The 25384-nt window shown below is 45.6% G+C and overlaps 1 long non-coding RNA gene across 1 annotated transcript in view; it reads right to left on the reverse strand.

Moving 5' to 3' along the window:
• Positions 1 to 366: 366 nt before the first annotated feature.
• The window catches only part of LOC140104502 (uncharacterized), a 55637-nt gene continuing 30619 nt past the window's right edge, over positions 367 to 25384 (reverse strand). Inside the window, exon 3 of the long non-coding RNA XR_011850343.1 lies at positions 367 to 437. This is a non-coding gene — a long non-coding RNA (uncharacterized lncRNA). The remainder of the gene's footprint in view (positions 438 to 25384) is intronic.

Genomic DNA, 25384 nt, shown 5'->3' on the forward strand with positions numbered 1-25384 from the left:
GGATGATGAGCGGTAGAAGCCAAAATGTTAAAACGTATCAACATCAAACATGATCTATGCATCTCATACAAAGGAGATGATCCCAGTGAACATGCTGAGGAACATGAAGATGTTGAGGTCCGATCAAACAGGTTTAGACCAAGGTTATAGATGGTGGATATGGCAGAACATCTTCTGACATCTGAGACAACCATTATCAGTGGTCGGTTTAAACCCATGGTCGAAGCTGACCATTCCTTGGCTCATATCTATAGGTCTTGATGGCGGGTTCTTTATGATAAAGTCCTCCAGCGGCCGGCTAATAAATACATTCAGGTAGACATCCTTGCTTGGGAATTCAGAATTTGCTCCATATCCTTCACCTTGGTCTTGTTCTTTCTGGTTTCTCACCAGAAGATCTGGTTTTGATTTTTGTCTTGTCCCAATTTATTCCACACCTGAAAGAGATCCAACGTTCTTATTATTCCTTTATAATAATTAGCTGTTGGATTTCCTAACATAACAGAAATTTCCACAAGTGCCTTTAGAAAGTAGAACATTGATGATCTCGGGGGGAAAAGGATCCCCACTACCAGCATCCATCCAAGGCTCAGCACGTGACCCTCTAGAGCAGTGGTGAACCAATGGTACAGGTGCCAAAGGTGGCACTCGGAGCCCTTTCTGTGGGCACCCAGGCCATCACCAGAGATGACTCCAGGTATCTTCCTGCAGTCCCAGACAGCCCAGGACTTGCTGTGTGCTACCCGGGACTACTGGAGGAGTGGGAAGGTGTGGACAGGTCTGGATTATCATTGTAGCTCCTGCTCCGGCCCTGACAATTCTTCCTGTTTATGGGACCCTGGAAGGAAGCTACAATGATCGTCCAAATTTCTTCTATTTCCTGCTTTATTGGTGTCCTCAGGTGCTGGTATCAATGAAAGCTGTGACAGAGAAGCGAGTATAAATCACAAATTAAATTTCTGTGTTGGTACTAAATAAGTGGGTCTTGGTTGTAGTTTGGGCACTCGGTCTCTAAAAGGTTCGCCATCACTGCTCTAGAGAGTCAACAATGAGAAGAATCTAACATCTTGAACGTTACACCAAAAACCTTTCCTCAATCAGACTTTAGCCCGGCAATTAACTTTCCAAAGACTTGAGCTGGAATGTTTTTTTTCTTCTTCGGAGGTCAAGGGTAAGGTGACCTTAGAGGTCAGCACTAAGAAGCCGGGCTCCTTCAGTAGCACAGGTGCACCATCTCACACTCTCTCTCTCGATGGGAGTTCACAGACTTGCCGAAGGTGTGATGTCACGGTCTTGGCCTCATTAACGCGCTCAGTGGAATTGTCGCTGCCAAGACGTGATGACTTACAGATCCCGGTGTGTGTAATGCCACCAGAAGAGCAGCCCGGGCCCCCGCTCATTCATGGATTTTCCCAAGTCGCTCGGCTAATCCCTGTTAAGGAAAGTTAAACCTTGAGGATTAAGGGACGGCTTTATTTTCTGAGTGTGATCACTTTTTGATCCCCCCTCCTCCTCCCCTTGTACACACACCTGTCTTTTTGACCATTCGATCGGTCTAGACTAGAACCTACAAAACTGCTCGAGTCCGAATAACTTCCTGCCTCATAGTTAGAAAACATTTGCCATAACAAATTCTTAAGTTGAATATCAAAATGGCCGCCTTTACATCGTCTACAGCGTTTCTCACCAAACTTTCCGAGATTTTGGTTCATTTCCAGTTAGGATTTTGGGATTGCTCGGAGACAACAATCTGATTTTTAATCAAGGATTGTAGCTTCTACAGGTCACTGTTGGCGTGTCCTCACACTGCTGCGCTCTTAGCACTCTGCAATGAAATGCTTCTCAGCCCCTTCCCGCTGTGTGGGTAAAAAGCTGGGGCAGGTACTTTGTTGAATATGATGGAAAACACTCAGATCAGAAGGACTGTGAAGAAATTCAAGACAGAGAGCTAAGAGCACAGCAGTGTGAGGACACATCCTTGGTGAAGCTTTAATCTTGGAATATATATCCAGTTTGACACTGACTGTAGTTTGTATAGACGACCTGGGGGGTCCCAAGTCAATCCTGTCGATTTAGGTTGAGAATGTGAGTGTCAGACACCCCTCGTCTACTGTAAGGATCTGATATCTTACCAAATGCTTATGTAACATGAAAGGAGACGACTAGTGATTCACCGTGAGACTTCTAACCACAGCGAGCGATGATCTCACCCTGACTATTATACACACGGCCTCCTGTGCTACACCGGTGGTCCCATCAGACTCCGCTCAATGGGCCCAACTCTCCACCATACTTTTCCTTTCCAGAGACCCCAGACCAGACTTCTGCTTAGTACAGTCCTGGAATCCCATAATAGAGACCCCCAGACCAAACTTCTGCTTAGTACAGTCCTGGAATCCCATCATAGAGACCCCAGATCAGACTTCTGCTTAGTACAGTCCTGGAATCCCATAGTAGAGACCCCAGACCTCTGCTTAGTACAGTCCTGGAATCCCATAGTAGAGACCCCAGACCAGACTTCTGCTTAGTATCATCCTGAAATCCCATAATAAAGACCCCAGACCAGACTTCTGCTTAGTACCGTCGTGGAATCCAATAATAGAGACCCCAGAGCAGACTTCTGTTTTGTACCGTCCTGGAATCCCATAGTAGAGACCCCAGACCAGACTTCTGCTTAGTACAGTCCTGGAATCCCATAATAGAGACCCCAGACTTCTGCTTAGTATCATCCTGAAATCCCATAATAAAGACCCCAGACCAGACTTCTGCTTAGTACCGTCGTGGAATCCAATAATAGAGACCCCAGAGCAGACTTCTGTTTTGTACCGTCCTGGAATCCCATAGTAGAGACCCCAGACCAGACTTCTGCTTAGTACAGTCCTGGAATCCCATAATAGAGACCCCAGACCAGACTTCTGCTTAGTACAGAACTGGAATCCCATAATAGAGACCCCAGATCAGACTTCTGCTTAGTACCGTCCTGGAATCCCATAGTAGAGACCCCAGACCAGACTTCTGCTTAGTACAGTCCTGGAATCCCATAATAGAGACCCCCAGACCAGACTTCTGCTTAGTACCATCCTGGAATCCTATAATAGAGACCCCCAGACCAGACTTCTGCTTAGTACCATCCTGAAATCCCATAATAAAGACCCCAGACCAGACTTCTGCTTAGTACCGTCGTGGAATCCAATAATAGAGACCCCAGAGCAGACTTCTGTTTTGTACCGTCCTGGAATCCCATAGTAGAGACCCCAGACCAGACTTCTGCTTAGTACAGTCCTGGAATCCCATAATAGAGACCCCAGACCAGACTTCTGCTTAGTACAGAACTGGAATCCCATAATAGAGACCCCAGATCAGACTTCTGCTTAGTACCGTCCTGGAATCCCATAGTAGAGACCCCAGACCAGACTTCTGCTTAGTACAGTCCTGGAATCCCATAATAGAGACCCCCAGACCAGACTTCTGCTTAGTACCATCCTGGAATCCTATAATAGAGACCCCCAGACCAGACTTCTGCTTAGTACAGTCCTGGAATCCCATAATAGAGACCCCCAGACCAGACTTCTGCTTAGTACAGTCCTGGAATCCCATAATAGAGACCCCAGACCAGACTTCTGCTTAGTACAGTCCTGGAATCCCATAATAGAGACCCCAGACTTCTGCTTAGTACAGTCCTGGAATCCCATAATAGAGACCCCAGACCAGACTTCTGCTTAGTACCGTCCTGGAATCCCATAGTAGAGACCCCAGACCAGACTTCTGCTTAGTACAGTCCTGGAATCCCATAATAGAGACCCCCAGACCAGACTTCTGCTTAGTACAGTCCTGGAATCCCATAATAGAGACCCCAGACCAGACTTCTGCTTAGTACAGAACTGGAATCCCATAATAGAGACCCCAGACCAGACTTATGCTTAGTACAGTCCTGGAATCCCATAATAGAGACCCCAGACCAGACTTATGCTTAGTACAGTCCTGGAATCCCATAATAGAGACCCCAGACCAGACTTATGCTTAGTACAGTCCTGGAATCCTATAATTGAGACCCCCAGACCAGACTCCTGCTTAGTACCGTCCTGGAATCCCATAGTAGAGACCCCAGACCAGACTTCTGCTTAGTACAGTCCTGGAATCCCATAATAGAGACCCCAGACCAGACTCCTGCTTAGTACAGTCCTGGAATCCCATAATAGAGACCCCAGACCAGACTTATGCTTAGTACAGTCCTGGAATCCCATAATAGAGACCCCAGACCAGACTCCTGCTTAGTACAGTCCTGGAATCCTATAATAGAGACCCCCAGATCAGACTTCTGCTTAGTACAGTCCTGGAATCCCATAATAGAGACCCCAGACCAGACTTCTGCTTAGTACAGTCCTGGAATCCTATAATAGAGACCCCAGACCAGACTTCTGCTTAGTACAGTCCTGGAATCCTATAATAGAGACCCCAGACCAGACTCCTGCTTAGTACCATCCTGGAATCCTATAATAGAGACCCCCAGACCAGACTTCTGCTTAGTACCATCCTGGAATCCCATAATAGAGACCCCCAGACCAGACTTCTGCTTAGTACAGTCCTGGAATCCCATAATAGAGACCCCAGACCAGACTTCTGCTTAGTACAGTCCTGGAATCCCATAATAGAGACCCCAGACTTCTGCTTAGTACAGTCCTGGAATCCCATAATAGAGACCCCAGACCAGACTTCTGCTTAGTACCGTCCTGGAATCCCATAGTAGAGACCCCAGACCAGACTTCTGCTTAGTACAGTCCTGGAATCCCATAATAGAGACCCCAGACTTCTGCTTAGTACAGTCCTGGAATCCCATAATAGAGACCCCAGACCAGACTTCTGCTTAGTACCGTCCTGGAATCCCATAGTAGAGACCCCAGACCAGACTTCTGCTTAGTACAGTCCTGGAATCCCATAATAGAGACCCCCAGACCAGACTTCTGCTTAGTACAGTCCTGGAATCCCATAATAGAGACCCCAGACCAGACTTCTGCTTAGTACAGAACTGGAATCCCATAATAGAGACCCCAGACCAGACTCCTGCTTAGTACAGTCCTGGAATCCCATAATAGAGACCCCAGACCAGACTTATGCTTAGTACAGTCCTGGAATCCCATAATAGAGACCCCAGACCAGACTTATGCTTAGTACAGTCCTGGAATCCTATAATTGAGACCCCCAGACCAGACTCCTGCTTAGTACCGTCCTGGAATCCCATAGTAGAGACCCCAGACCAGACTTCTGCTTAGTACAGTCCTGGAATCCCATAATAGAGACCCCAGACCAGACTCCTGCTTAGTACAGTCCTGGAATCCCATAATAGAGACCCCAGACCAGACTTATGCTTAGTACAGTCCTGGAATCCCATAATAGAGACCCCAGACCAGACTTCTTCTTAGTACAGTCCTGGAATCCTATAATAGAGACCCCCAGATCAGACTTCTGCTTAGTACAGTCCTGGAATCCCATAGTAGAGACCCCAGACCAGACTTCTGCTTAGTACAGTCCTGGAATCCTATAATAGAGACCCCAGACCAGACTTCTGCTTAGTACAGTCCTGGAATCCTATAATAGAGACCCCAGACCAGACTCCTGCTTAGTACAGTCCTGGAATCCCATAATAGAGACCCCCAGACCAGACTTCTGCTTAGTACAGTCCTGGAATCCCATAATAGAGACCCCAGACCAGACTTCTGCTTAGTACAGTCCTGGAATCCCATAATAGAGACCCCAGACCAGACTTCTTCTTAGTACAGTCCTGGAATCCTATAATAGAGACCCCAGATCAGACTTCTGCTTAGTACAGTCCTGGAATCCCATAGTAGAGACCCCAGACCAGACTTCTGCTTAGTACAGTCCTGGAATCCTATAATAGAGACCCCAGACCAGACTTCTGCTTAGTACAGTCCTGGAATCCCATAATAGAGACCCCAGACCAGACTCCTGCTTAGTACAGTCCTGGAATCCCATAATAGAGACCCCAGACCAGACTTCTGCTTAGTACCGTCCTGGAATCCCATAGTAGAGACCCCAGACCAGACTTCTTCTTAGTACAGTCCTGGAATCCTATAATAGAGACCCCCAGATTAGACTTCTGCTTAGTACAGTCCTGGAATCCCATAGTAGAGACCCCAGACCAGACTTCTGCTTAGTACAGTCCTGGAATCCTATAATAGAGACCCCAGACCAGACTTCTGCTTAGTACCGTCCTGGAATCCCATAATAGAGACCCCAGACCAGACTTCTGCTTAGTACAGTCCTGGAATCCTATAATAGAGACCCCAGACCAGACTTCTGCTTAGTACTGTCCTGGAATCCCATAGTAGAGACCCCAGACCAGACTTCTGCTTAGTACCGTCCTAGAATCCCATAATAGAGACCCCAGATCAGACTTCTGCTTAGTACAGAACTGGAATCCCATAATAGAGACCCCAGACCGGACTTCTGCTTAGTACTGTCCTGGAATCCCATAGTAGAGACCCCAGACCAGACTTCTGCTTAGTACAGTCCTGGAATCCCATAATAGAGACCCCAGACCGGACTTCTGCTTAGTACAGTCCTGGAATCCCATAATAGAGACCCCAGACCAGACTTCTGCTTATTACAGTACTGGAATCCTATAATAGAGACTCCAGACCAGACTTCTTCTTAGTACAGTCCTGGAATCCTATAATAGAGACCCCAGACCAGACTCCTGCCTAGTACCATCCTGGAATCCCATAATAGAGACCCCAGACCAGACTTCTGCTTATTACAGTACTGGAATCCCATAATAGAGACCCCAGACCGGACTTCTGCTTAGTACAGAACTGGAATCCCATAATAGAGACCCCAGACCGGACTTCTGCTTAGTACCGTCCTGGAATCCCATAGTAGAGACCCCAGACCAGACTTCTTCTTAGTACAGTCCTGGAATCCCATAATAGAGACCCCAGACCAGACTTCTGCTTAGTACCGTCCTGGAATCCCATAGTAGAGACCCCAGACCAGACTTCTTCTTAGTACAGTCCTGGAATCCCATAATAGAGACCCCAGACCAGACTTCTGCTTAGTACAGAACTGGAATCCCATAATAGAGACCCCAGACCGGACTTCTGCTTAGTACAGAACTGGAATCCCATAATAGAGACCCCAGACCGGACTTCTGCTTAGTACAGTCCTGGAATCCCATAATAGAGACCCCAGACCGGACTTCTGCTTAGTACAGTCCTGGAATCCCATAATAGAGACCCCAGACCAGACTTCTGCTTATTACAGTACTGGAATCCTATAATAGAGACTCCAGACCAGACTTCTTCTTAGTACAGTCCTGGAATCCTATAATAGAGACCCCAGACCAGACTCCTGCCTAGTACCATCCTGGAATCCCATAATAGAGACCCCAGACCAGACTTCTGCTTATTACAGTACTGGAATCCCATAATAGAGACCCCAGACCGGACTTCTGCTTAGTACAGAACTGGAATCCCATAATAGAGACCCCAGACCGGACTTCTGCTTAGTACCGTCCTGGAATCCCATAGTAGAGACCCCAGACCAGACTTCTTCTTAGTACAGTCCTGGAATCCCATAATAGAGACCCCAGACCAGACTTCTGCTTAGTACCGTCCTGGAATCCCATAGTAGAGACCCCAGACCAGACTTCTTCTTAGTACAGTCCTGGAATCCCATAATAGAGACCCCAGACCAGACTTCTGCTTAGTACAGAACTGGAATCCCATAATAGAGACCCCAGACCGGACTTCTGCTTAGTACAGAACTGGAATCCCATAATAGAGACCCCAGACCGGACTTCTGCTTAGTACCGTCCTGGAATCCCATAGTAGAGACCCCAGACCAGACTTCTTCTTAGTACAGTCCTGGAATCCTATAATAGAGACCCCAGACCAGACTTCTGCTTAGTGCAGTCCTGGAATCCTATAATAGAGACCCCAGACCAGACTTCTTCTTAGTACAGTCCTGGAATCCTATAATAGAGACCCCAGACCAGACTTCTGCTTAGTACAGTCCTGGAATCCTATAATAGAGACCCCAGACCAGACTTCTTCTTAGTACAGTCCTGGAATCCTATAATAGAGACCCCAGACCAGACTTCTGCTTAGTACAGTCCTGGAATCCTATAATAGAGACCCCAGACCAGACTCCTGCTTAGTACAGTCCTGGAATCCTATAATAGACACCCCAGACCAGACTCCTGCTTAGTACAGTCCTGGAATCCCATAATAAAGACCCCAGACCAGACTTCTGCTTAGTACCGTCCTGGAATCCCATAATAGAGACCCCAGACCGGACTTCTGCTTAGTACAGTCCTGGAATCCCATAATAGAGACCCCAGACCAGACTTCTGCTTAGTACAGTCCTGGAATCCCATAATAGAGACCCCAGACCAGACTTCTGCTTAGTACAGTCCTGGAATGCCATCATAGAGACCCCAGACCAGACTTCTGCTTAGTACCGTCCTGGAATCCCATAGTAGAGACCCCAGACCAGACCTCTGCTTAGTACAGTCCTGGAATCCCATAATAGAGACCCCAGACCAGACTTCTGGTTAGTACAGTCCTGGAATCCCATAATAGAGACCCCAGACCAGACTTCTGCTTATTACAGTACTGGAATCCCATAATAGAGACCCCAGACCAGACTTCTGCTTAGTACAGCCCTGGAATCCCATAATAGAGACCCTAGACCAGACTTCTGGTTAGTACAGTCCTGGAATCCCATAATAGAGACCCCAGACCAGACTTCTGCTTATTACAGTACTGGAATCCCATAATAGAGACCCCAGACCAGACTTCTGCTTAGTACAGCCCTGGAATCCCATAATAGAGACCCCCAGACCAGACTATGCCTTACACAGGCCTTGGAGTCTACTTACCTTTTACTGGGACCAATCTTAATACAGTCCTTGAATCAAACTACCTGTTAATACCCCAAGCTACTCCATAATAGAGACACAAGATCAGAGTCCCTGTAGTCGCCAGGATACCCCATTAATACAGACCCCAGACCAAACTGCCTTTTAACACAGACTCCACACTAGACTTTCCCTTCATTAAGTCCTCACATTAGACTACTAATTAATACTTTCACCTGTATACCACATAAAACAGACCCCAGACTAGACCCCCCCATTAATACAGACCCCAGACTAGACTCTCCCATTAATACAGACCCCAGACTAGACTCCCCCATTAATACAGACCACAGACTAGACTCCCCCATTACTACAGACCCCAGACAAAAAGTCTCAAAAAGTAGTATAAGAAATCAGACAAATTTGTGATACCCCTGCTCCCATTTTTCCTCTAGACTAGACTCCACCTTATAGGAAATCTACCATCAAAATCCATTCTGATAAACCAGGGACACTTACTCACAGATCCAGGCACCGGGACTGTGATACTCTTCTTATATTTATAATGCATGGCCTCCTTACTTCTAAAATCAACTTTTAAAATTATGCTAATGAGCCAGAAAGGCTCTGGGGCATTACCAGAGTTTACTGTAGCTTCACAGGCTGTTACACTGTGTAGGAGCACTTCCTCCCTCCCACTGTGGGAGATTATATCAGGCTAAGGTAGGGGGAAGCAGAGGGGCATAATTTTGAGAATTGATTTGACAAATTACAATAATTTTGAAAAATTGATTGAAATTATCAAGCATGCTGTAACAAATTTTAGAAGATTGCCACAGTCCCGGTGCCCGGATCTATGATTAAGTGTCCCTGGTTTATCATGATGGATTTTGATGGTAGATTTCCCTTAAAAGGGCGTCTACCACCGGGATGAAGGGTTGTAAACCAAGCACACTTACATGTTGGTTTGCGCCCCCTCTGGCAGGATCAGTTCTTATTTTTGTTCTAATGCTCTTTTTGTTTTAAAAATTATGCAAATGTTTCTGAGGGGCTCTGGGATTCATAGCTGCTAATTGAGCCCAGAGCCCCTGAGGATCATTTGCATAATTTTTTTCCAAACTTTCTTTTCATAAAAACAAGGATATAAGAAGCTAAAATAATAGCGGATCCTGCAAGAGGGGGCACACCATAGCATGTAAGTGTGCAATTTATAATCCAGGTCCCAGATCAGGCTACCCCTTATTTCAGACCCCAGGATACCCCATCAAAAAAACTTGAGGTTGAACTATTTAACTACCTTAAAACCACATTCTACTTTAAAATAGACCCTAGAACGGGCTCCATCATTCAGACCCCAGGCCGGAATCCTACTTATCATCTCTTTACATCCATATATTTTTTATCTTACTTTGCTTTCTGGGAAAGCTGGGTGATAACCTACATTCAGCACTGGGGTCCTGGGTTCAAGTCCCATGCAGGGTTAACATCTGCAAAGAGTTTGTATGTTCTCTCCGTGTTTGCGTGGGTTTCCTCCGGGTCCTCCATTTTCCTCCCACACTCCAAAACATACTGGTAGGGTGATTAGATTGTGAGCCCCATTGGGGACAGGGAACGATGTGTCAAGCTGTGTGCAGCGCTGCGTAATCTGTGTGCGCTATATAAATAAAGGAATTATTATTATAACTGGCACCCAGCTTTCCCACCACCCCTGACACACCTAGTCAATCAGTGAGACAACTCTGAGTCACCTAACACTCTGTCACGTATCTGCGGGTATCCTTCTTCCTCGGCTGTCATCCTGACAGCACATGGGCGGGCGGCTGTCACGGCCATGATAACTTCAGGTGTGAGGGTGACAGTGATGGCTTGTGACGCTCATAGCGGGAGTCTCGCTGTAGACTGTCAGCTCGGATAATAGACTGCGTGTTTTTGGCAAGGGGGCGAGGAGAGCGCCGCTGCCAGGAGCCGCTCCTGACCACAACATCTGCCTCCAAATCCTCCATAGATTTCCACATAATGAATCATAACAATGAATTAAAGCGGCTACTTGTCGGCCGCTATCTCATCCCCGCGAGTGAATCATCCCTGCCAGCGGGGCTCATGGCGGCGCGTAATACGTTACAGAGATTTGCCTCTCGCCGTGGAGGACGGGATATGATATTCTCACAGCAATCAAGGAAGAAGTATTAAATCCTGTAATATGTCCCCGCAGAGCACTTTGTTTCCCCGACAGCGAATGTCCTCGGCCCCGCCGCTAGCTGCGACATGAAATGAGGTCACCGCGGTCGGAGGACGTGACAGGCAGGATAAGCTGCGGATTGTGGAAGCGCCCGCTGGGATTCCGGAGCAGGGAATTACAGCGTTTCCCACCAAATATTTTCACAAATCTGTAACTACCTACCACATGGGTCTGGGTAACAAAAGTGCCTCAAATCACTTTAATGCTGCAATACCAGGTACATCCTGCAGACAAGGGTGGCGCTGTTTCTCTTGTAGTGATCTCCCTGGATGCAGTACTTTCCTGGGGAATCCAGAGGTCTCCCAATGTTCCAGAAGGGGGTGTAGCTTAGGGTGTGATCAGCTCCAAAAGATTTTCTGCTTTCCACCATGGAAAATTTGTTGATCATTGGGGGTCCCACTACTGATCACGAGAACAGGGGGCCCCTCTGACCCCTAATTAATGAATTGGACACTTGTTCCATTCACTTTTATGAGACTCTTGCATAAAGCAAAGTACAGTGATTTATATTCCAGGCTTCTCCAAGTGCACTGCAGACGTGTCCTCATCAAACTTTGGGTCTCTACTGTGAAAAACGGATTAAGCTTCTCCAAGTCCACTGCGGGTGTCCTTACACTGCTGTGCTCTGAGCGCTCAGCATTCAGCCCTCTCCTCTAACTTAAGTAAAAACTGTAGACACGCACTTAGCAGTCATTCAGAGCAAAGTACAGATGATATCGAGCACACACATAATTACACAGTTCTCTAGAGCCAATGCCTAACACTGCGTGCAGGGAGCACAGCAGTGTTAGGACATGCCCCCAGAGCACTTGGAGAAGCTACAATCCGGGAAGATAAATCAATATATCACAGTCCTGTTGCTACTAATAATAGTAGGTCAGATTACACATCTCTAATGGGAATATCGAGCGAGCACAGAGCACAACAGTGTGAGGACGCACTAAATTCCTGATACATGAAACTATATTTCACAGTCCTGCTGCTACTAACAACACATCTCGTCAGTGCCAACCAAACACAGTTCTCCATTGACAATACCAAACATTGGTTGCAGAGAGTACAAAGAACAACAGTGTGAGGACAAGCCCCCAGTAAACTTGGAGAAGCTACAACACTGGAAGAGAAATCCTTATCTCACAGTTCTGCTGCTACTAACAACATACATAACGGTTTAATTACACATCTCTCCAAGGATATTACCTAACCCTGGCTACAGAAAGCACAGAGCACAGCAGTGTGAGGACATACCCCCAGAGACGATGATGAAAATGAATCCATATTTCACAGTCCTGATGATGCTACTTACAACACACAAAAATATGATCACATAGATGTCCAGGAACAAAACTGGATCCTGCTTTGCACGGCCACGAGATGCTGACAGATTCCCCCATTCACAGCTGATTCATTGAATGATACCTTGCGCAGAGCCATACAATGAATATGAGCCATGTCCACGCTTCAAAGTTGTGACTGGAGTGTCCCTTTAAGAATGCGCTCGGGTTAAAGTCGGGTAAATGGAGTTGGCGTTCAGCTATTTGGAGGGGTGTCACACATATCTCCGCTCCCCGGCCCCTAGGGCTCTGCCTGTGTGAGACAATGATTATTTGCGTTGCCTCTGTGGGTTCTCGTCTGTGAATGTTTAGGAGCGGGTCTTTATAGCAGCTTGTGAAAATCCCCCCGCGCACCGGCCGGCAGCTGGGATGGATAATTGAATGGAGGTCCCCACTGTGCCGGGCTCCGCGGGGGGCTCCCGCTAGAGGTGTAACATGTTTAGAGAGCGGCAGGACCTGGCAGTGATTGGCAGCGCCACTTCAGCTGCTCAGCCTTGTCCCAGACGAGATGCCCGGGGCATGTAACGAAGCCAGGACCTGAGATCTGTGTCCCACCACCGAGGTGACTCTCGTACATCTGTCCTCCCCCTACAGGTATCTGCATGTTCATGAGGTGGTGGAACGTCCCAGCCCAGGACACAGATCACCGGGTTATGGGAGTGTTCCCCAGATGTTTCTTCTGTAGGAGGAGGAAGGAAGAATGATGGGTCCCACTAGAGACCACCACTGATCGGTCTAACTAGAGGCCACCAATGATCGGTCTAACTAAAGGCCACCAATGATAAGTCCCACTGGAGATCACCAATAAAGGGTCTAACTAGAAGCCACCAATGAAGGGTCCAACGGAGACCACCAATGATAGGTCCCACTGGAGATCGCCAATGATGGGTCCCACTGGAGACCACCAATGATGGGTCCCACTGGAAACCACCAATGATGGGTCCCACTGGAGACCACCAATGATGGGTCCCACTGGAAACCACCAATGATCGGTCCCACTGGAGAGCACCAATGAGGGGTCCCACTGGAGAGCACCAATGAGGGGTCCCACTGGAGAGCACCAATGAGGGGTCTAACTAGAGGCCACCAATGAGGGGTCCAACAGAGACCAGCAATGATAGGTCCCACTGGAGACCACCAATGATGGGTCCCACTGGAGACCACCAATACTTTCCAGGAGAGGAGTCTTGAGGTTACCCTGGGAGTGGTGGCAGATTACAGGGATTTATCCCTATGCACAGAATAGGGAGAAGTTGTAGATAAGGAGGGGTCCGACCGCTTGTACCTGCACTGCCGCTGTCATGTACACAAGAGCCATTTGAGGACCTTTGAAGGTCCTCCAAAGGTCTTGAAAATTGAAAGAAAAGGTTTGCTGGTCTGCAGGAAGGGTTGCTTACAGCCTGGTAATAGCTTCAGGAACTGAATCTGGATGGTGGACCTCTGCTCTGGGGCTTAGTCTCCTGACTTGCCCAGGGTGTCAGGCAGTGGCCTGGCAGTGGCCTTCCTTGTAGTGTGTCTGGATAGCAGCTCTGCAGGAGCTGCACACTGGACCTGCTTCTCACTGGACCTGCTCCTGGAATGTACTAGAACTTCAGAACCTTGCAGGGCTGACATGAGCTGCACTCTGGCCTTGTGCTCCCGCCCACCAGGGGTTTTTATACTCCCCTGGACAGTTGGCAGAACCAGCTTCCAGCTTGCGTTAAAATGGTACAAAAGATATCATTGGTTGATAACATTTTACATATTAACTCTTGCTTTACCAGATAGTGGTTTCATCTGCAATTACTAAGTTCTCCACTTTTGGAGACTTTCTAGCGAGGCAATCAGTCTTCCTAGGCAGCTCCTAACATGGAGAGGGCGCTATTCACAACTACCACCTTGCCTATGCATTGGCAGGGGCGTTGCACTCTTCCAAATTTTCTATATTCTTCTGGACCTTGCAGGAGATTTGTCCAGAGACCAAGGTGTACCCTGAACCTGAGAAAAAAAATTATATATATATATGTTATAATTCAAGGAATGTTTTACCGGTTTTTATGCAAATGATCCTATACCAGCCCAGACAGACACCTAATTTGCATACTTGTATTCCCAACGAGCATTGCCTGAGAGATAGGTCTCCCTAATTCCTCAGTGAGAAACAGTAACCCCATAAATGAAACTCATCTTACATTGCCATTCACATTCTCTGCTTGCAGGTCCCTTCCCCTATTTCCCTGACCTGACCCCAGTCCTGCAGAGGTCATGACCTATAGCTCAGGGGTTAATAGACTATGCAAAGCCAGGATGCATTCCCCACTGAGTCATTGTAAATGTTTTGTGTCCTTTGATGAACCATGAAGTATTTGCATATAAGAGGTGGGTTGGGGGGGGGGGGGTTGTAATACAGTTTAACCCCTGCACAGCCAGGGGCTGTGTGTTCTTAAAGGAGAGGTTGCGTTTTCAGCCTTTAGGGGACTTGCAACCCATAAGGGAAAGTTTGACTTTGAAGCCTTTGTTCTCCTTTATTACAGAACAGGTGGCTCTTCAGTTAGGATTCCTTTATCTACTGGAAAAACCTGAATTGTGGGGATTTTTGGGATGTTAACTGTGTGTATGTGGTTAGTAGCAGCAGGACTGTGAAATTGGGATATAAATTCCAGGATTGTAGCTTATGCAACTGCACGGGGAGCATGTCCTCACACTGCTGCACTCTGTTCTTTCTGCAGCCAGTGGTAGGTATTGCCTCTGGAGGGGGGTGTAATCATTCTTTTCTGTGTTAGTAGCAGCAGTACTGTGATATATGGATTTATATTCTAGGGCTGTAGATTCTGTGGGGGTGTCCTTACACTGCGCCGTGCTTAGCTCTTTACAGACAGTGCCAATCATAGTCCCTTGAGAGACGTGTAAGCATACCTTTAAGTATGTTGTTAGTAGCAGCAGGACTGTGAAATTGGGATATGAATTCCAGGATTGTAGCTTATGCAAGTGCACTGGGGGCATGTCCTCACACTGCTGTGCTCTGTTCTTCCTGCAGACAGTTTTAGGTATTGCCTCTGGAAGGTATTGCCTCTGTGTTAGTAGCAGCAGAACTATGATATTTGGAATTATATTCCTGGGCTGTAGATTCTGTGGGGGGTGTCCTAACACTGCTGTGTGCTTAGCTCTTTACAGACAATGTCAATCAATGTCCCTTGAGAAATTTGTAAGCATACCTTTAAGTATGTTAGTAGCAGCAGGACTGTGTGAAAAAAATATGGATTTATATTCCAGGATTGTAGCTTCTCCAAGTGCACTGGTTCTGCACTAAGAAAATCCCATGTCTATGTCCATCCTTTGTATAGATTTTAGAGCCCTCTAGCCATGAAAGAGTTAATCCCGGCAGCCTAGCCTCCCAGCAGGGTTAGATAAATCATTGGGAATGTGTTGGAGTCTTCCTCATTTCCATGTAAATACACAGCTGATCCCAATTATTGTCACGGTCAAGTGCCCCTTTATTTAAGGGATATCCTAAATGCCCGCACTTAACTCCTAATGATGCCCCCCCCCCCCCCCTTCCCGACATGTTACATTATTATGGTATTTTGAAGCCCGGGTCGGTAATTCGATGGGTTAATTGCATTTTGAAGATGTCAGGAAATTGATGTAGATTGATCCATCATGTTAAATACAGGACATTGTAGATTTAAAGGGGCGGTCCGGCTGGGGCTGGGGGTTTCGTTGCCACATCGACATTGAAATACGTTGCAAATTTTGGTTTCTCTTTGAAGATAAATAGTTTTAAGGGAAACTGTCAGCAGGTGGGAACATACAGACTGCAGGTGGCGTTATGTGTTGTCCCCAGCAATCTGTGTAATCATATTTTTGTGCGTGTTGTTATTAGTAGCAGGATTATGTAATATGGATTTATACTCCGGAATTGTACTGGGGGTGTGTCCTCACACTGCTGTGCTCTGTGTTCTCTGCAGATTTGTAATCAAACATTTCTGTATGTTGTTAGCAGCAGCAGGACTGTGATCTATGCAAACATGGATTTATATTACAGGATTTTAGTTTCTCCAAGTGCACTGTGGATGTGCCCCTCACACTGCTGTGCTCTGTGCTCTCTTCAGCCAGTGTGAGGTATTGTCCATGGAGAGATGTGTAATCAGACCTCACACTGCTGTGCTCTGTGCTCTCTTCAGCCAGTGTGAGGTATTGTCCATGGAGAGATGTGTAATCAGACCTCACACTGCTGTGCTCTGTGCTCTCTTCAGCCAGTGTGAGGTATTGTCCATGGAGAGATGTGTAATCAGACCTCACACTGCTGTGCTCTGTGCTCTCTTCAGCCAGTGTGAGGTATTGTCCATGGAGAGATGTGTAATCAGACCTCACGCTGCTGTGCTCTGTGCTCTCTTCAGCCAGTGTGAGGTATTGTCCATGGAGAGATGTGTAATCAGACCTCACGCTGCTGTGCTCTGTGCTCTCTTCAGCCAGTGTGAGGTATTGTCCATGGAGAGATGTGTAATCAGACCTCACACTGCTGTGCTCTGTGCTCTCTTCAGCCAGTGTGAGGTATTGTCCATGGAGAGATGTGTAATCAGACCTCACGCTGCTGTGCTCTGTGCTCTCTTCAGCCAGTGTGAGGTATTGTCCATGGAGAGATGTGTAATCAGACCTCACACTGCTGTGCTCTGTGCTCTCTTCAGCCAGTGTGAGGTATTGTCCATGGAGAGATGTGTAATCATTGTTAGTAGCATCAGTACTGTGAAGCATGTATTTATATTCCCAGATTGTAGCTACTCCAAGGACACTGGGGGTTTGTCCTCACACTGCTGTGCTCTGTGCAGACAGTGATAAGTATTGCGCCTACAGAGATGTGTAATCATTCCTTTGTGTATTTCGGTAGTAGCATCAGGACTGTGAAGCATGAAGCATTTATTTTCCAGGATTGTAAATTCTCCAAGTCCACTGGGGGTTGTACACACACTGCTGTGCTCTGTGCAGCCAATGCTAGGTATTGTCCCTGGAGAGATGTATTATTATTCCTTTGCATGGGTTTTTGGTAGCAGCAGGACTGTTAAAAATATGGATTCATATTCCATGATTTAAGTTTCTCCGCATTAAGTTTCTTTGCATTGAGCTGTACCTTTCCTGTGATCTGAGTAAACACTGAATATTACAGTAGTCATGGAGAGCAGAGAAGGGAAGGGGCTGTGGAAAGGTTTAATGCAGAGAGATAAGGGCACAGCAGTGTGAGGACATGCCCCCATTGTGGAATATAAATAGATTTTTTCACAATCCAATCTGATTCGCAGCGGATTTCTCCATCCAAAAACCACTTGTTACTGCCCTGCTACATGTACAGGAGCCCTTAGTTTATGGGTATGACCTTTCAGTATAGAGGCTGTACCAGGCTTTAACCAGAGTGAAAGTTAGAGGATGGGGGGGGGGGGGGGCAGCTTTTTAAGAATACAGTGAAACCTCTTTGAGCAGCTTCCATAGAGTATAACGGGGGGGGGGGGGGGGGGGGAGTTGTTAGAGACAGACAGAGGTAGAGAAAGTCAGAGACTGAAAGAGACAGTTGGAGACGGAGACAGTCAGAGAAAACCAGAGTCAAAGACAGTCAGACAGACAAATACAAAAAGAGAGACAGTCGAAGATAGAGACAGTCGGGGACAGAGACAGAAACAGTCAGAGACAGTCAGAGATAGAAACAGACCGACACAGTTAGAGACAGTCATAGACAGAAATGCTCACAGACAGAGACAGTCAGAGACAGTCAGAGACAGAGATAGAGAAAGTCAGAGACAGTAATAGACAGACAGAGACAATCAGAGAAAACCAGAGTCATAGACAGACGAAGATAGTCAGAAACAGACAGATACAAAAATAGAGACAGTCGAAGACAGAGTTAGTCAGACAGGCAGACAGACAGACAGACACTCTCAGAGACAGTTGAAGACAGAAACAGTCAGAGACAGAAACGGTCACAGACAGAGACAGTCAGAGACAGCAGAGACAGACAAAGACGGTCATAGACAATCAGAGACAGTCAGAGACAATCAGAAAGTCAGAGACAGATAGACAACAGTCACAGAGACAGTCAGAGGGAGAGAGATAGATACATATAAAATATGTTTTGTTAACCCATTCTATTTTTTTTATAGCTAAGACTAGCCCGAAATGTTTGTAAATGTTGTCATAATTAATTTTTAATTATTTTAAACTATTGTAAAATATTCTAGATTATTGAATTTCAGAATTTTGCTAATTATTTTGGTGCATTAAAACAAATGACCCTTTCTCTGTTTCTATTTCTCTGTGAGTAATTATTGATACATTATTGATACATTAGATGAGTATTTACACTTGCGTTGACTATGTAAATCAGGGACGTACCACCCAGAGACACCAGATATAACCCTTTCTCCAAGAAGAAATTCATTTTCGGCCGGTCAGGGCTCCCCGGGAGTTATGTTTCATTACTATAACATGATGTAATTGTAAAGCGTAAACCAACCCAATTAGTGGGGGCACTTCATCATCTAGCGTCCCCCTAGGCTCCGCTGCCCCTCTATGACCTCCCCATTACAGAATGATTGGACATCTTTATTTTCATATAAGTGACAACCCCCCAGGGGCGCTCCCCTCCTCCCCCGTCCCCCCCAGGAGAACGTCCTCCTCGCACTCTACATAATAGACTCCGTAGAACGTACAAGCGTCAGATTCTTCACACATCTGTGCCGTAAATTAATAATGAGTGGAGAATGTCAATGCCGTCATGGCCACAGGAAATCTCATCATCTTTCCCCGGGTTTCTCTATCCAAGAAATGGAAGAAAATCAAAGCAAGAATTTCCGAATTTTTTAACGTAAAGTTAGAGCTATGGATCAAAATCAGTCACATCTGTAGGAAGGGGTTTTATAAAATATTCACAGCCCCAATGGGACAATGAGGTCTCTCTGTACAACTCTACAGAATATGTATGTGATAACAGTGTCGGACAGGCCCACCAGAGCCTCAGTGGATCCCACGGTGGGCTCCAGGTCCCAATACTGAACCTTAGAGGTACAGCAGATAACTTGCTTTGGAGGTTTTTTTTGGACTATTTGTGTTAGGTTAATTTTTATCTGGTGGGCCCAAGGAACCGCAGTCCGATCCTGTGTGATACATAGAAATGGGTCGGAAAGTATTAGGAAAATTGGAATCATACGGGTAGGGATTGGCTCCCTATGTCTATGAGTTGGCCTGCCAGAATCTTCCCCTGATCAGATATTAGGACCAATGATATCCAACAATCAGTGTCAGACAGGTCCACCAGAGCATCAGGGAATCTTCAGGGGGCCCCACGGTGTGACCAAATCACATGCCCCAAAGGTACAGCAGAAGGCAGCCCAATTTGGAGGCTAGGATCTATTTCCATGAACCATAAACAACTTTATCTGGTAGCCCCAAGGAACCCCAATCTACCAATAAAGGTATATACCCTAATCTATAGTTAGTAGATTATAAAAAAATCTAAAAACTCATGAGAACCAAACATTTACGGGAATCCTGAATTGATACCAGAATCTGGTTTTGAAAAGAAAGTAGAAAAAATAGTAATAAGAGTCATTTTAGAGAACACAATGTATGTTCCTGATGTGCAGAATAATTATAGTTGTCCAGGGTAGTGCATTCTAGAAACCTGGTGCAGCATGAGAGAAAACATCTGGTTCTAGTTATGGAGGATTTGTTATTTATAGATCATTGGGAAACTAAGAGTGTGGATAGGATGGAGGATAGAGATGAGGGAAGAATTGTAAGATAAGGGTAACAAATCCAACATAACCAGAACCTCCATGACTTCTCTCATGCTGCACCAGGTCTCTAGAATGCACTACCATGGGATTGTGTGAATAATGAATTGCTGAATTTATAGTTAATGATAAAGTGGTCAGACACCCACTGTCTGCGGGGTCCCATAAGCAACATGGACCAGGGGGTATGCCCCCTATACTGATTATGCATTGTAGGGCGTGCAGAGGGTCATAGGTGGAAGCCCAAACCCCTTGACCCAGAGGGTCGAATATTAGAATTCTGCACCCAGTTTTGAATGGAGCCCATATTATGTATCCAGTAATTCTATGGATAATATCTAGAAGCTGATATTTAGTATTCAGCTCAGAATCTCTATAATCTGTCAAGACTAATTTGCAGTAGTAGGACGGAGCCGTATGATGTCAGCCGTGAAATATTAGTCTGAACTTCGCTCTGGCTTTCTGCTTTAATTAATGCCTCCCTAATCAATTCATTGATACAAAAAGGAGTTGTTTCTCGTCAATTAATTAATTAATGGCCGCGTCATGTGATATTTCCCACGGCGTGATGTTCGGAACAGGTAAATGAGGTGTGCGGGCCTGGAGGGGGCAATGTCTGTGACCGATAGACAGGACTCCGCTCGTATGGAGAGGGATCAGACTGGTGTCCTATGTTTGCCAGACGTGCAGCAGATTTTAATTTTTAAAAGTCCTTATACAAAAAGAAGCCTCAGAGGGAGCATAACCGACAATCAAGACCCATCTTCATGCCAAAAACTTTCCAAAAAGTGCCAATCTATTGGCGTTGTGAGAACCCAAATTAACGGTGTTCAACAGTTCACAATGATCCTACACATTCCTGGCAATGTCCCGATGATGGTAACAGAGTCCCTGACAATGGACAGAAAGACAGGATCAGAAAAGAATTTGGAGTTCTAGGACACCAATTATGCGAACTGGGACCTAACAGTGAACGGTTGAGTTGATGAGGTCCCATAGTCAACTTAAGGAACTCTAGGAAGTCAAGATCAAGGATATGTCCAAAGTTTCAGGACCCCCAATTTAGAATACTTGGACTGGACTCCCTGGGAAGGTGACCTGTAAGGACCCAGGAAGTTGGGACCTGGTACCACTCACTGACCTAAGCTTGGTGACATTGGAAGGGGAGGTGGACACTTTTCAGAACCTGCTTGTTATCCTACTGAGCTTTTTATGGCCGAAGTTATTTTTTGCAGGATCAGTCTACAAAGTTTTGGATTTGCAGATATCAAAAATTTCAGGAAATTCATAATAAGATAAATTTGTCCCACTCTAATCGCAGCGTCTTCTTCAAAATCAAGAACTTGTTAAGCCCATTTTTATGTGTGTGGCACAAGTCTTCCTCTCCTTCCAGTCTAACGTTTACTCAGTTTTATAACCAATTGTAAAAGGAAAAAAAAAATCTATAAAAATACCCGGAAAGAGGAACTTTAAAGTCCTTCACTTCCACTCGTCCACACATGGAGCTTCATACTCCATCGCATTGTCTTCTGGTCCATTACTCTTAGGTCAGCAGGTCTTCTGTGAGTGATTTGTGAAGTTTACAACAAAGTAGATTTATGTGACAAAGAAAAGCCTGACCTATTCTTCTCACTCCTCACAAACCTCTTCATCCGCTCCACCAAACAGAAACCCTCTAACAGTCTAGACATATTCTAGACCCACCTGCTTGGAGACCATCCCCCCACCCGAATGCCCAAGGGAAGCCGGGAGAAGCTCGTGATTCCAAACTTGTCTCCAAACTTGTAGCAACTTCATAGAAGACAAATTAATCTGGAACCTGATCTGGAAACCTAAAGTTACATTTCGGGTCATGACGCCCCTTCTCTGCCTCCGGCTTCAAATATTAGACCAAAGTAGAAGAAGTTGTGTGACTGATGGTCTGTCATTCCTTTACGATCCAGATCTATTAGCAAATATTCCTCACCTTTAGGGGGAACTTGTCACCGGGTTTTACCCCACTAAACTCCTAGTCCACTAGTGCGGGAATGAAATGTTACTTCTAAATTCCCTCTTTTGTGTGTAATCTCCAGTTTACCTATAAATATCCACCCAATCAGGCAAATATGACTCTTCTCATCCCTATTTAACATGATGGGGCTTATTTACTAAGGGTCCGCGGACCGCACTATCGTCGGAATATCCGATGTGCTCCGCATTTAGAAGGGCTTTTTGGCGCACGCGATCAGATTTTGGCACATTGGCTTTCACATGACCCAAATCGGGGGGCGTGGCCGTCGGACGATCCGGCGGATTCGGACAACGCGCGGGATTTAACTTTCAAATAGTTTCACAAGATCAAGCACTTACATGCACCAAGAAGAAGAAGCTGAACTTCAGCGGACCTGAGCGGGGAAGCGACACATGCAGGAAATTGGACGCACGATTTTAGTGAATCGCGGCAGATCCTAATCCTCGTTGGACAACGCACCTCAGGGATCGTGACGGGACGGGTAAGTAAATGTGCCCCAATGAGTCAAGTTTAGTGATTGAAGGGGTAGTGTCACTCTGCCTATATCTTCTGTTCTATAGTGCCTAGAAATAAGCTTCTTGTGTCATAGTACAGAAAAGAATCTCATCTTTCAGGTCCTATCAAGCTTATGGTTCTGTGGGCAACAGAACTGGACCTTCAGGCAGTTAAATGATAGGCGGAAACTGTCTATACCTGTCTGTATCTCTGGTTCTGTGGTTCACAGTCTGGTGTGTTCTGAAAGATGAGATGCTAATCTTTAATATGACACCAGTAGAAAGTTTCTAGGTACTATAGAACCAAACATAGGAGCTTCTGAAGTGGCACTACCCATGCTACCACTAAACTTGACTCATCTCATGTGTGTTAAATGAATTTAGTAAAGAATCCAGTAAAGACTTCATTTCGTCTGTACTTTGTATTTTATATGAACTTATCAACTTCTCTGCTAAATAGCAAGTTACAGGCTGAGAAGAGTCATATTTTCCTAACTTTGGGGGAGATTTTTTTTTTTTAATAGAAAATGAGTGAGATTTCACATAAAAGAGGAAATTCTAGAAAGGACATTTCATACCAGACCTGAGGGCGCTGGTAGTTTGGTGGGCTAAAACTTGCTGACAGGTTCCCTTTGTGATGTATTTAAGACTCTCTAACCCTAAAAGAGAGTCAAAAAGTTGTGTTAAATAGAATTTAAAGGGGTTGTCCAGGATTTTTGAAAAACATCTCCCCCATGGTCCACCATATCAGATACATAGAAGTTTCGGACCTGCCACGGACTTTACTAAGAAAACATTCCTCCTATCCGTGCAGTTTTATCTCTGTGGCCACGGATGAACTTCCGCTGCTGGAATTTGAGTTTATCTTTCTTTATGACCTACCAGAGGAGATAAAACCCAGAGGAGATAAGAAGAAATGAAATGAACATAAATCTGCTGACTCGGCAGTCCTGGGACAATACACGATGTATCACCGTGAGAATGAAAATAGGATTTTTGAGAATTTCTTTGGTTTCCATTTCCTCTTTTTGTTAAAATTTTAACATTTTTTTGAGATGGAGGGGAAAAAATAAGTGTGCATCTCATATTTTGGAATGGTTGAATGCCAAACCCATTTTTACTAGGATGAGAAGTTCCCCGAGATTCCCCCCTTTTGCCAAGGTCACATGACCATCATACTGTAAAACTACGTCTTAGGTCACTTCTATAAAATTTCTTCTCTTCCTCCCTATCCCATTCATCCTATCAGGCTGATGCTTACAGACATCTACTGTGTATCCTCACACTGCTGTTCTCTTTGCTCTGTACACTGATCTGCGTACAGTTTCTCCATACTGCTCTGAGTGAGCTCTGTAGTATCCAACCTACACCCTGACACAACTTTTACTCAGTGCATTGGGGAAGAAACTTTTGAGCTAAATGCACAGAGCACAGCAGTGCGAGGACATGCCAAAGCAACAATCCCGGAATATAGATCCATAAATCACAGTCCTGCTGCTACTAAAACATGCACAAAGGGTTGAATATACATCTCTCTGAGAACATACCTAACACGAGCTGCAGAGATCAAAGAGCACTGGAGTGTGAGGAGGCTTCCCAAGTGCATTTGCAAAGCCTCAGTCTTAGAATATAAATTCATGTATCACAGTCCTGCTGCTACTAACAACATACAAAAGGTCTGATTAACACATTACTTCAGGGACAATACCTAACACAAGCTGCAGAGAGAACAGCAGTGTGAGGAGACTTTCCTAGTGCATTTGCAGTCATTTGCATTCAGTTCTAGAATATAAATCCATATATCACAGTCCTGCTGCTACTAGCAACATACAAAAGATATTATAACACATCTCTCCAGGCACAATACCTAACACACCCTGCCACAACTTTTACTCAGTGCAGGATAGAAACTTTTGAGCTAAATGCACAGAGCACAGCAGTGTGAGGACATGTCACACTGCACTTGCAAAGCTACAGTCCTAGAAAATAAATCCATATATCACAGTCCTGCTGCTACTAACAACATACAAAAGGTCTGATTACACATCTCTCCAGGCACAATACCTAACACGAGCTGCAGAGAGCACAGCAGTGTGAGGAGACTTCCCTAGTGCATTTGCAAAGCTTCAGTTCTAGAATATGAATCCATATATCACAGACCTGCTGCTACTAACAACATACAAAAGCTATGATTACACATCTCTCCAGGCATAATACCCAAAACACCCTGCCAACCCCCTGTAAAAACTTTTGAGCTTAATACACAGAGCACAACAGTGTGAGGTCATGCCCACTGCACTTTCAAAGCTACAGTCGTGGAATATAAATCCATATATCACAGCCCTGCTGCTACTAACAACATACAGAAGGTATTATTACACATCTCTCCAGACACAATGCCTAACACAAGTTGCAGAGGGCACAGAGCACAGCAGTGTGAGGAGCCTTATCCCTGTGCATTTGCACAGCTACAGTCCTGGAATATAAATCTATAATTCACAGTCCTGCTTCTACTAACAACAAAAACAAAAGGAACAAAATATGGAACTGGCTGCAGGCTGCATGGTCAACCCTAATGACAGATCCTTTTAATGTCGATACTCAACTTTGTAATAATTTATGTAGCTCTCACATGTAGTATGACACATGTAGTATGACACATGTAGTATGA

The sequence above is a fragment of the Engystomops pustulosus genome, chromosome 10 (genome assembly GCF_040894005.1).
Source record: "Engystomops pustulosus chromosome 10, aEngPut4.maternal, whole genome shotgun sequence".
NCBI classification, from domain to species: Eukaryota; Metazoa; Chordata; class Amphibia; order Anura; family Leptodactylidae; genus Engystomops; species Engystomops pustulosus.